Below are 12,727 nucleotides of genomic sequence, written 5' to 3'. Positions count from 1 at the left end.
CCAACCATTACTTTCTGAAGGGGTACTCTGCCTATGGCAAGTAAGAAATAAAATTACCCTGAATCAGTTAGAAAATTTCAACCACAGGTTGACATAAATTAAGTCAGACATATGACTTTATACAGCACATTAGGTTGATTTAAAAAAAATATAGGTATACACATCCTTAAAACACACGAATGCCCCGAAGAGAAATGGCAGCAGGCTATCAGCATGCCAGCGTGTGGTTCAACAGACCCACGTGACACTGGAATTTACGTCCAGGAGCAGTGAAGGCTCTAAAGCAGAATTTTGTTCAGCGCATTTCATGTGATCTAATTTATAAATATTTGATTTGTAAAAATTTGGTGTGCAGATCTTCTTGCCAGGACAGGATCACAGGAAGGGATTAAGGAGAAGGAAGCAGAAAGGTCGCCTGACCAGGTATTCCTGTCATAGCCGTCTTACTGAGAAGGGCTTCTCGGAAATTGGTTTAGGTGAGCTTAGGACTCGGTTGAGTTTAACCAGCCACTGTGCCAGCCCCTCTCTCATTCTCGGGTGCTCATCCCAGGACTCCTCAGCATCGCAAACATGGACTAAAGGTTTCCCAAACAAGGGCCCGCCTGTGCTAATACTTTCTTTCGAGTCCAACAGTAACACCTTAGCTGCTTCCTTTCACGGGATGGGGAGAAAAGCAGAATTTCCGACAGACCCATTCAGAGAGGCAGTCCAGGGGTGAGTGGGCACCCCAGAGCAGACAGACCTCAGTCCCTCAGCGGCTCACGGGGGCGGCAGGAGAGAACCGTGCCCAGCACAAGTATTAACTGAGTCAAGGCTGAAGCAATCATATCGTAAAGGTTATGGATAAGCTAGCAGGTGAGGAGAGGGGGACTTTGTCGCCCCAGAAAGAGATTCTGAGCCTGTAAATCAGGACTAATTCCTGACTCTAGACCAGATTTTCCTATTCAAGCTCCCTGAGCCTCCATTTCCTCGTCCCACCTAACAAATTGAGATGGTCAGAGATGTTATGCACTTGAGTTTTTAAGGAAGCCATACTAGGGTTGCCTGGGTGGCTCAGTGGGTTAACACCTCTTCCTTTGGCTCAGGTCATGATCCCGGAGTCCTGGGATTGAGTCCCCTGTCGGGCTCTCTGCTCGGCAGGGCGCCTGCTTCCCCTGCTCTCTCTCTGCCTGCCTCTCTGCCTACTTGTGATCTCTGTCTGTCAAATGAATAAATAAAATCTAAAAAAAAAAAAAAAAAAAATCACACTAACCCCCATGCTATCATTTACTGTCCTTCCCCTACTATCTTGTCAGGGAAACTTGACGTCCACTGTGGCTCACCCAAGAGTGAGCCTCTTTATCTGGAAGAGTGGACGAAGCCAGTAACAGCTAGCTCCGTCTGCCCTGGGTTCATGCAGAGCCCGCCTGCGATTAGGATGCACAAGTGGCCAGTGTGTGTGGCCTGCTTCTGTAGGAAGGGGGACCTAAGTAATGGAGGAGGGGTGCGGGAGGCAGTGCACATCAGGAGGACGTGGCCACCCAGTCAATTTAATCTGTTAAAAATAGTTTCATTAGTTTTAATGTCACGCCTACTGGAAAGTCAAGTCCATGAAAAATGAGACCTTCTGTCTTGCTTTTTACTTGTTGTCACTGACTAGCACATACTAGGTGCTCAATAAATATATCAAGTAAGAGACCCAGAATCCAGTCCTGAGTTTCCCACGTACTGCCTGTCCTTCTTGGGGCAAGCTATTCATCTCTCTAGACTCAAAGACTGTCATGGGGATTAGATAGAATAATGTGCACTCAGTGTTTCCAGGAACATGTTGTTCATGTATGTTAGCAATTCGAATGCCCATGGGGATGAATTCTGCAGGAATGAGCGGTGTAGCCCTACCACCAAACGATGCGCACAACACTTATGATTAATACATAGTTCATGATGTAGACAATGTTTACCGACTTCATTGCTAAACAAGTTGGTATAAGCTAAATTAAGAGTAAAATGTGAATTATTTCATGATTTATGACAGCTAAGCAAGTATTTTATTTGTCAGGCAGGAAAAAAGAGTTAAGAGAGTGACATAATCTCTCTCAAATTAGCACTTTAACACAGAGTGCCACTGTTCTATGCAATACATTGCCAGAAAGTTTCATATTCTTTATTGCATCTGGATGAGATCCTTTGGGGTTGTAAAGCAGCCATGAGAATGTTTTTTTAAATTAGTAGAAGAAAAAAGATGCTGCAGTTTAGCATCTTGTCATATGTACTGCTTTTAATGATAGAGGTTTAGACGATCCTAGTTATATATTCTGTAGGATTAAGATATTTGTTTATTCAAACAAATTTACAGTATGCTTTACTGGTATCAGTATGCTCTGATGAAAACTATAAATAAAAAGAGATCAGTTTCTAGAAATTCAATGCTTATGATCAGGAAAAATCAAATGATGTATTTTTCAATGAGATGGATAATTTCACTGAACACTGAAGACTTACTTATACTGACAGTATTTATAAATCATTTCAACTCTGCTGTTTAAAACCTACTTAAAAGTTAGTCCAAAATTGGGGCGCCTGGGTGGCTCAGTGGGTTAAAGCCTCTGCCTTCGGCTCGGGTCATGATCTTGGTGTCCTGGGATCAAGCCCCACGTCGGGCTTTCTGCTCAGTGGGGAGCCTGCTTCCTCCTCTCTCTCTCTCTCTCTCTGCCTGCCTCTCTTCCTGCTTGTGATTTCTGTCAAATAAATAAATAATATCTTAAAAAAAAATAAAGTTAGTCCAAAATTAATCCTTTAAACATATGATATAAAGTATATTTGCAAGGCTTAGTTGGTAGAGCAGGGGCTCTTGATCTTGGGTTTATAAGTTTGAGCCCCCAAACGGGTATGGAGGTTATGTAAAAAAATAAAATCTTGGGGCACTGGGTGACTCAGTTAAATGTCCTGCTCTTGATTTCAGCTCAGGTCTCAGTCTTAGATTTTGAGTTCAAGTCCCGTGCTGGGCTCCATGCTGAGTGTGGCGCCTACTTAAAAAAAAAAAATCTTAAAAAATGAAAGGGCTTACTGAGGATCAGCTGTAAATGATAACCATTCCTCTACTTTTCCTCTAGCCTGTCAATAATCTCTAACCAACAGAATATTTAACAAAGTTACTGTTACTGCGCCTGTCCTCTGGGCTTTTACTACTCACTCCAGTATTCCCATCCTCCTCCTCTAACAGATGAGAAACTAAGTAAGCTGCCCAAGGCCATTCACGGTAATAATTCTCCTAACCCTAACTTGGTCTATCCTTCAATAGGTCTAATTAGAACTGGTGGAGAGTGTTGTTTTGCTCCAAACTTTCTGTAAGCCTTTCCTCCCTTTCTTTCCTGCATCTCTTCCTTGTTTTTCCCTTTTGCTCTTGGGTCACCCAAGTGTCCTTTATCCCTCCTGTTATCTGCTGTCACCCACAAAAGGGCCACTTGTCAGTGGCTGTCCCTTCCCTCTGATCGCCTTTCAGGAAGAAAGTCAGGTGACCCGAGGCCAACAGAGTCTTTCTTGCGGGCTGGTTCTGGCGGAGCAGGAACCGCCTTGCCAAGAGCAGCAGCAAGGGAAAGGCCCCTCTGCGGGAAGGTCTGTCATCCTGCGCCAAGAGGTAAACCCTGGCCCCATAAAGCGCCTTGGTATTATTAAACAGTTTCTATTTGTCAGGCACTTTATAGTCATTTTTATTGGTTCTTTTTACTAGTCATAACTCTGCATCAGAACGGGGCTCACTTTTTCTTTTAATTAAGTGCTCTGAGTGAAGTGGGAAAGCGTGGAGGCCTTGGGGAGCACGTCTTCAGCCTCTGCGGCAGCCAACAGCAAGAGGCCGGCAGAGATGGGTGGAGACCCCCTCACCCCCATCCCTGCGACCTGCCCCAGCGCGGGACCCCTTGGGGAGCTGCCAGCCCTCAACCACAGTGGAGGCCCCCACGGAAGGTCCCTAAATCAATCCAACTGCAGCTTTCAGCCGCTGTTGTCTTGACTGCATGCTGGCATCTGGAAGACTGGGCCGTTCTATTTCACCCTAAGCCAGATCGTTCCCTTTTATTTTCCGGCAACTCCAAAAGCACAGGAATCACATGGAGATCATTTTAGTTTTTAAAAAACCCATGGTGGGGTGCCTGGGTGAGTCGTTAAGCATCTGCCTTCCACTCAGGTGAGCCCCACATCAGGCTCCCTGCTCCGCAGGAAACCTGCTTCTCCCTCTCTGGCTCCCCCTGCTTGTGTTTCCTCTCTCACTGTATCTCTCTCTGTCAAATGAATGAATGAAATCTTTAAAAAAAAAAAAAAAAAGACACATCCAGGAATGCCTGGGTGGCTCCGTGGGTTAAGCGTCTGGTTTTGGGGCTCAGGTCATGATCCCAGGATTGAGCCTCGCCCCCTTTCTCTCCTTCCCCTGCCCATGCTCTCTCTCTCAAATTATAATAGTCTTAAAAAAAAAAAAAAAGACACATCCATGTGGACACTTGTGGTTCAGTGTCCTTTTTCTTTCCTTTAGTGCTATGTAACTGCACTACTTTTTTTTTTTTAAGTTTTATTTATTTAGTTCACAGAGATTACAAGTAGGCAGAGAAGCAGACAGAGAGGAGGAAGCAGGCCCCCTGCTGAGCAGAAAGCAGGATGCTGGGCTCGGTCCCAGGACCCTGGGATCATGACCTGAGCTGAAGGCAGAGGCTTAACCCACTGAGCCACCCAGGTACCCCGTAACTGTACTACTTTTTAAACTTTAGTTATAAATCACAGCCAGAAAAGTACCAGTGTATAAGAGGCCTGGACCTGGGGTTGGAACTGGAACTTTTTAACTTTGATCGTTCCTAGCGAGGTGAAGTTAACCTTTTGGAGGGTCCCTTTTCCTCACCTACAGCATGGGTATAATGACAGTTCCTAGCCACCCTGCCCCTCTTTCGCTTGTGTGTAGAGACTGTCACAGGACACATCCCACGGCAAGGTTTATTTTCATGTTCCTTGTCTGCCTCCTCCAGGAGACAGTGAGTGAGTCCTCCAAGGACAAGGACTTGATCTGTGCCCCCACTGTCTAGCTAACCCAGTACCCGACACTAGAAAGTGCCCTATATGGCTTCCTTATGATGAAGTCACACACAAGAGAGCCCTTTTCACAATCCACAAAGCACTATTTACAAGTACCTGAGTATGACCAAGGATTCACAGTATGGTCCCACGGTCCCAAGATGGGAAGGAAATAAAGCTGGGCACCAAAGGAGCAGGGCTTTTCGTGATTGCAGAAATGGTAATTAAAATGTAAACGGTGACAGAGCACTTCGGAGTTTTGGGGTTACTACACGGATATTCCACCTTAAATACATGCTTTCACAACTGGGTGAACATTTGGAGGGGCTGACAGGTAGTGAAACGTGGCACCTCGCTTTGTGCTAGGACACTGGAAATAGCCATGTTCTCAATGTGATAGCAAAGAAAAGGCTTAAATTTTGACAAAGGCAAGATTTTATTTTTTCCAAGTTTCCACATTCTCCTTATACACTTTTAAGATTTCAGTGTTTAGTCTTTCAGTTTCGTTAGGCCAGCTTCAGTCTCATTTCTTAGACAGTAATACATACCATTTACTCTCCAAGGTTTACTTGTGAATAGTCATTAAGTGAGGCAGGACCCTCTGCTTTCTCTCCCACCTTCTCCTTCTTTTGACTTTACCTAGGTATTGCCATTCTGTTTTCTCCAGTGTCTTCTCTTTACTATTTCTAAGTTATTCCTTACCTCCAAATTCCCATCTTGTACACAGCAGGTGCTCAATAAATGCGTTTTATGAATAAACCCTATTCTGAGAGTTTTCCTGTATAGCATTCTTCACCTTGACTTTTCTCTTCTTAGACCATCACTCATCTCCCAAGAGGTGGTTCTAAAACCTATCACTTGAGATGGTAGTTAAATTCAGGGATAGGAATCTATGATCCCCACGACCCTCTCTGTAAGTTAAAATAAAAGCAATTCAAGAGACACACTTAGAACCTCATCACTCCTCCTTCCTCTTATGAAATGATCCAGAAAACAGCAAAATCACCAGCATTATGAATAGCCTATTGTTAATTACAAAAAAAAATCAGCACATGGACGAACACAGAGTTTTAAGGCAAAGAAAATGAAGCTACCTCCATCAGCTTTCTAATATTCTTGTTATACTTTTATAACAAGAGACACATATACTTTTATAACAAGAAACCATGTGTCTTTACAGCAACATGATTTTAAACTGCTACCTCAATCCAGTGAAAAATAAACATCCTACAAGTCTTTTCTTTTTTTTTTTTTTCCTGGAGTTAAAAAAAGGAGGTATTTGTTCACAAAGGAAGAAAAATATCTAAAATCAATTTAGATATAGTTCTGTCAGAAAGAATTATCATAAAATAAAAGCCAACACTCCAAATGAGCTGGCTTAATAAAATTAACAGATATATAATTATATTTATAAACTAACAGAATTAATACAATTCTAAAAGCGCACAAAGTTATCCTTTTAAAAGGACCATGTGGCTGACTGCTGTGAATAACTGAAGGGCAAACTAAATTAGGGGAAATGAATCCCGGCGTCGCCGTGTCAATCATCTCTATTTTATAAGAGCACTTTGTCAAACTTAAATCACAAGAGGTCATTAACTGGTCAGCAATACTGCATCAGAACACCACCAAAATTACCCTGATTCTGCAGGCTGTTCAAAACATGTATTATGAGGGGCAACTGGGGCTCAGTCGTTAGGCCTCTGCCTTTGGCTTCGGTCAGGATCCCAGGGTTCTGGGATCCAGCCATGCATCAGGCTCCCTGCTCAGCGGGAGGCCTGCTTCTCCCTCTCCCACTCCCACCCCTGCCCCCGCTGCTTGTGTTCCCTCGCTTGCTCTCTCTGTCTCTGTCAAATAAATAAATAAATAAAATCTTTAAAAAATATGTATTTGGGGCGCCTGGGTGGCTCAATGGGTTAAAGCCCCTGTCTTTGGCTCAGGTCATGATCCCGGGGTCCTGGGATGGAGTTTCACATGGGCTCTCTGCTCAGCAGGGAGCCTGCTTCCCGGCACCACCACCCTTGCCTGCCTCTCTGCCTACTTGTGATCTCTGTCAAATAAATAGATAAAGTCTTAAAAAATAAATAAAATAAAAAATATATTTATTATTATACCTCAACTTTAAGTGGAATGTCTATTGATTTATATACCCCCCAAGACAGAAGTTGAGTTTTAGAAAATTATCGTCCAATTATGCATTAAGGAAATACAAATACCACAACACAGGATCTAGCCAACCATAGGCCCTACTTCTAGAATACTGAAAGTTATTACCATAATGACCTTCTTAATGCTGTCAAAACTCCAGTGTTATGATCACTCCCAGAATCCCAAACCATTCCAAATAAAATTCCATATATTATATAAGTTGTTGATCTCCTTCTAAGCCAACTTTTGCAAATCTGATGGAGTCAGGGCATATGGCCATCAGGAACTCTCCCTACCCCTTTAGCACTTGAAAACTTCCAAGGTTTTCGAAAGAGAAAGGGGAGCTGTTTGCAGAATAAACCTACAAGGTATAGAGATCAACCCTGCCTGGGGCCACAGCATGCGCAAATCTTAAGGAAAAGCATGGGAGAGAAAAAAAAACAAGCTTTGGGGTAAAGCATCCATGGGGATGAGATGGCTTGCTTTTTCTTTTCTTTTCTTTTTTACAGTTGTATTTATCTAAGTAATCTCTACACCCCATATGGGGCTCGAACGCATGACCCTAAGATCAAGAGTCATATTCTCTTCCAACTGAACCAGCCAGGCATCCCAAAAGCTTTCTGAGGTAAGGGAGAGACAGGCAGGTCCTGGAGAGCCAGAGCAGAAGGGACGCCTGGAGACGTCCTAGCTGCTAGGAGACAAGAGGAATTGCTACCGGCCCAAGTCTGGGCAGACCCCTGAAGAAGAAACAGCAGAGGCCCGCACAGCCTCCCTACAAGCCATTTACAAGAGAAAACTGAAGACCCAGACTGGATTTAACACCAACATCAGTAGTTGTTCAAATGTTAAGACATTCTGTTCTAAGATAATAAAATGACAGAAAATGTTCCCAGAGTGCTCAGGCTTTCAGGGCTTCTCAAATAGTAGTTCATGCACCCAGGTGACCCTGCCAGGTGGGTGTGACTGCCTTCCCCATTGACCTAGGAGGAAACTGAACCACGGGCATGAGGGGGTGGGGGGGGGGGCTGGCACCAGCATCTTCTTACCTGCTGTGTGACAGGGCTTCTCCAGAGGTTGCTGGGTCCCCGGACCCACCCTGGGCTGGGGGACCACACACAGCAACACAGAAGCACAGACTCATGGCAAATACTCTTTTGGGTTCCCTGCTATTTATTTATTTACTTATTTTTGCTTGACAGAAACAAGTTCTCTCTTCTTAGGTTGCTCCAGGAAAGCACCTCGGGTAGTAATATGAATCCAATGTTATATCACCTTCTCTTTATTGGATTTTTCTATCTGAACGCTTGGTAAGAATTTTTGGAAAAAAAAGACTATGATTTAAAAGCAGATGCTCAGAATCAGCCAGGTCTGGATCTGAATCTAGGGACAGCTACTGATCAGTTGTTAGACCTTGTGCTCAGGAGCTGATTCAGGGGCGCGGCATGGAGATATCTGCATTTCTGACAAGTTCCCCAGGGATGTAGAGGTGGCCAGTCAGAAGAACACAGAAAAAATAAAAAACCACCCTGGAATGTCTTGGTCAGTATTAATGATTACACTTCGCTTCCTAACTACAGAATCGGTCAGAGGTTGTGACAGCGGACATCACAGCTCTGCAAGGAGGGGTCTTGTGACAGCGGACATCACAGCTCTGCAAGGAGGGGTCTTGTGACAGCGGACATCACAGCTGTGCAAGGAGGGGTCTTGTTCATCCCCGAAGACTGCAGCCCAACAGGGTGAGAACTCTGTGGCCAGAGCACACTTCTCTTTCCCTCCTTCCTGGACCGGGGGCCAATGGCTCACCTTGAACAGCTGGGAAGCTGGGAATGCTGAAACAGCTCTCATGTTTAAGCTATATTCCTTCAAACTACTGGGCAAAAAAACCAAAGAGACAAAAAAAAACCCAAAAACCAATATAGCAAGTTCAAGTCTCCTAACTTATCTATAAGCTCAAGACACTTGCCTTCGCAGACCACAATAACAAAATGGAGGATTTTCTCATGCATCAAGTTTATGTAACACATATGTGTGCATCTCTATCTGTATGAATGTTATTATCCATGACCATGTTGTCTCAAGTGGGGGGGGGGCGGTGGTAGAGAAATGACAAATACCAAAAAATATATCTACATATATAGTGTCTCGAACTAGCTTGGTCCCTAGCATGTGGCGGAAAGCACCCACATGGGACAGTTGCTATAAACAACAGTTCTCTTTTTCTAGGGTTGAGAGGAAGGGTAGGGGCTGAACGGTGAGACACCTGACTGAACCCGGTAAACCAGCAGTGGAGACGCAGAGTAAAACTAGAAAATGAAGATTAAAAGCTTCCAAACTAGTCCTGACGTTCTAATTTGGTGACCATCATTACTCACAAAGGAAGCACCATTGATCTCTGCCATCCTTCAGCATTCCTCTCTGAATTTCTCCCCTTTTTTCCTAGAAGCCCACAACCTAACGTTCTCTTAAATCTGTCAGCCCTTTCGGGAAGCACATTTTTACCTCCTTCCTCCAGGACGGGATCAACAAGCCCATCTTCCGAGGGCTCGCTGCCAGGTGATCAGGGGCAAGCAGCTGTTCGAGGTGTGAATGCGGCTAGAAAGGTTTGCATGAGAAAGGTGATTTTCAAATGCCTACCTGGAAGGGTGGGAGGCACAGAATGGGCTGGTGACGTGTGAAAAAACGGAGCTGCTCTGGCAGCCTCCCAATCCTCTCCCTTCAAGGCTGCTCTGAGTCCGTCCGCTTTCCTGGGTTGCATACACGGACGGACTCAATCAACACAGGAGCCCTGCGTCATCCTCACACTTCTCTTCCAGTATGAGGAGCGGCTTGTGACTTCCCTGCACCCTGCACAGTCAACACACCCAAACTCACTGCCTGGACAGCCAGCAGGGGCTCAAGTATTCGCAGGCACTCAACAGGAATCACAGCTCTCAGAATGCAGTGGGTTTCCAGAAGAAGCTCCCACGGGGGTCCCCAAAGCAGCCCCAGGGCAAACCTCTGTGACCAAACCGCTGTGATCAAAAGGTCAGACACTCCTGACTGTTTACAGTCCTATACGAGATCGCCTGCTTTTTTGTTTCTGAAAAATCCCCTGCATGGGCCAAGTTTAGGATAGGATGTGAATTTAAAAAATGAGTGATGAATAAAAGTTGACGGTCATATATAAATGTATCTTTTTCAGGGAGAAAGAACAGGCTCTGTTCGTTGTTGAAGTATATAAGCTGAAACGAAGTCTGGCTGTAAAGAAAGCTGAAGAGGAGGGTGGGGAGAATTACTGAACACCTGACTCACGTCTAAGGAGGCTTGGTCTCCTGTAGTAGAGAGGATATACTGTGGTCGGCTGTCTAGTTTAAAGCCACGCACATTTGGAAACATAGCCCTGGCGATGGTGAGGTATCTCGACCGGCTTAAACACTCATTTATTTCCAGACTATGCAGAAACTCATTCCCCGTTGTAAAGACTTGACACCTTTCCGAGCCCATCCTCGGAGAACAGAAGATAAAGAGACCCTTTTACAAATCTGAAAACCCAACTGGCCTCAAATCTTACAGAACCTAAAACTTTAAAAGTTCATCTGTTTCCATGGTGATGTGTGCATATCAAGTGAACAATCCCTCCAGCTTGAAGCCCACTAACTTGTTCATCCTCTGCGATCCCCCACTGAGGACAAGAGCCAAATCCTGCCCCTTTAGACAAGCACTTAGCAAGTGGACAGAAGCTCAACCAACAACGGTTGACTTGAATTCGATGTCCTTACACCACCACTAGAACTCAGTAAAAAAAAAGATGCCCCTGCAAGGTTTCAAATCTGAAAGCTACGTTTTCTTTCATTTTGGTTCCTCAAGGTCAATCGACAGCCCCCTTTGGACCAACTAATTTCCCCTACCTTCTCCTCTTTCTAAATTGTCCAAAGAAGTCTTTAAAAAGGCTCGTGACTAACTGGTATTATGCAGTGAAGGGTCAATCAAGAGAAGTAAGAACAGGTCCTAGAAATAAAGGTCTAGCAAATGACAGATTCACGTTACATGTTTGTTTCCAAGATTATCAACACGGGCAACTGCACCGCAATTTCTACAACAATTTTGCTTTGCAAATGGCATCTAGGATACCAAAGGTGAACTTTGAAACTGAACTTTTTATTAAATAACTGAAGTGGGGATTTAACTGGCCTAGACCAAGGCCAAACCTGCTTCCACAGTCCCATGTGCAAGGAGCAGTCCTACCTGCAGATGGGCTCTCATGTACAAGAGGACTGTTTTCCAGGTAGCATTTGTTTGGGGGAGCCAGGTTTTAAAATCAGGGGGACACCAAGATTTAAGTGTTCAATGAATGCGAGCCACTTTCTCATTCCGCAGCAAATACTTCTTTCTCTGTTTCCTGGACCAGCTTTAACAGTGAGCTGACATACATACGGGTTCATAGCAATTTAGAATAATTCACTTACATCATGACTGCAGTAATAATATAGGAGTTAAAAATATAGATTTCTTTCCCAAAATGACTGCTGCAAAACAGTAAGTGCTTCACCTTTTAACTTTCTTTATTCTGATCTGGTTTTAATAGTTAATGAGGCCAAAATCCTGCCAATGCTACTACTTGCCAAGTGGAAAATGGATTAATTTATAGAGATTCCTGGTACAAAAGCCACAGTAGGAGATGCTCAATAACTGTTTCCTGCATGAGTGAAAAAAGTTACATAGTTATGTAACTGACACTTAGTTTCTCCACCAATTTGAATGGGAGAGCAAATACTCCTGTAGCAGGAAAAGGAAAATAGCCATAAACTAACAGTAAAAATCAGGAAAATGCCTTTTTAAAATAAGGTAGCTAATCCTAACAGCTCCAGATAACCATCATAAGAAAGTTCTGTTACAACTGCTTTGGCTGTTAAACCCACTACACTCCCTTCACGTTTATAGAAGTCTGATTCCCTCTTTAAGAAAAGAGAGTAGCCCTCCCAAATTAAAAAACAAGACTTTGGTGACTATTTCAGTAATACATAAAATGCATGTCTGTTTGTTCGGGGTTTTTTCCTATTAAGCAGAGAGACAGATTATTCCTTCCCACACTAAGCACCTGAAGGAAAACTGCTTCCCCAGCGCAATCAACATCCGACTCCTCAAAGGCAATGTCACTAAAGACCGCATGTGCCCCACAGAGAGGCTGCTCCAATTTTCATTTGGGAAACTGTACAGACCGACTCTGGACCCTAGTGAAGCCAATGAAACAGACACAGACCATGTGTTCCACCAACCCCAGAATCTCCCCACTACTTATTCCCTACCTGCAGAATTCCTTAGAAGTATTTCTGGAAATAATCTGGGTTAAAGTCAAATAAGAACTGAAGACACCTTTGGCACGAGCTTACGAATGTGTCTAAGTCTATTTTAGGGAGCTGATTTTCACATTTTTGTTTGGTGCTGGAGAGTGGCACGGTCTATAAAAGCTTTAGCAACAAAGCTATGATATTTAGAGAATTTAAATTCTTACTATATTCTTTTCATGTAGATGCTAAAGACTAAAGTTAGAAATCTCTGTGCCAGG

At 43.9% G+C, this 12,727-nt stretch overlaps 1 protein-coding gene across 3 annotated transcripts in view; it reads right to left on the bottom strand.

Moving 5' to 3' along the window:
• Window positions 1-12,727, bottom strand: part of KCTD1 (potassium channel tetramerization domain containing 1) — a 178,060-nt gene that overhangs the window by 72,860 nt on the left and 92,473 nt on the right. The window lies entirely within an intron of this gene.

The sequence above is a fragment of the Mustela erminea genome, chromosome 13 (assembly GCF_009829155.1).
Source record: "Mustela erminea isolate mMusErm1 chromosome 13, mMusErm1.Pri, whole genome shotgun sequence".
NCBI classification, from domain to species: Eukaryota; Metazoa; Chordata; class Mammalia; order Carnivora; family Mustelidae; genus Mustela; species Mustela erminea.
This window is presented reverse-complemented; position numbering and strand designations above follow the sequence as displayed.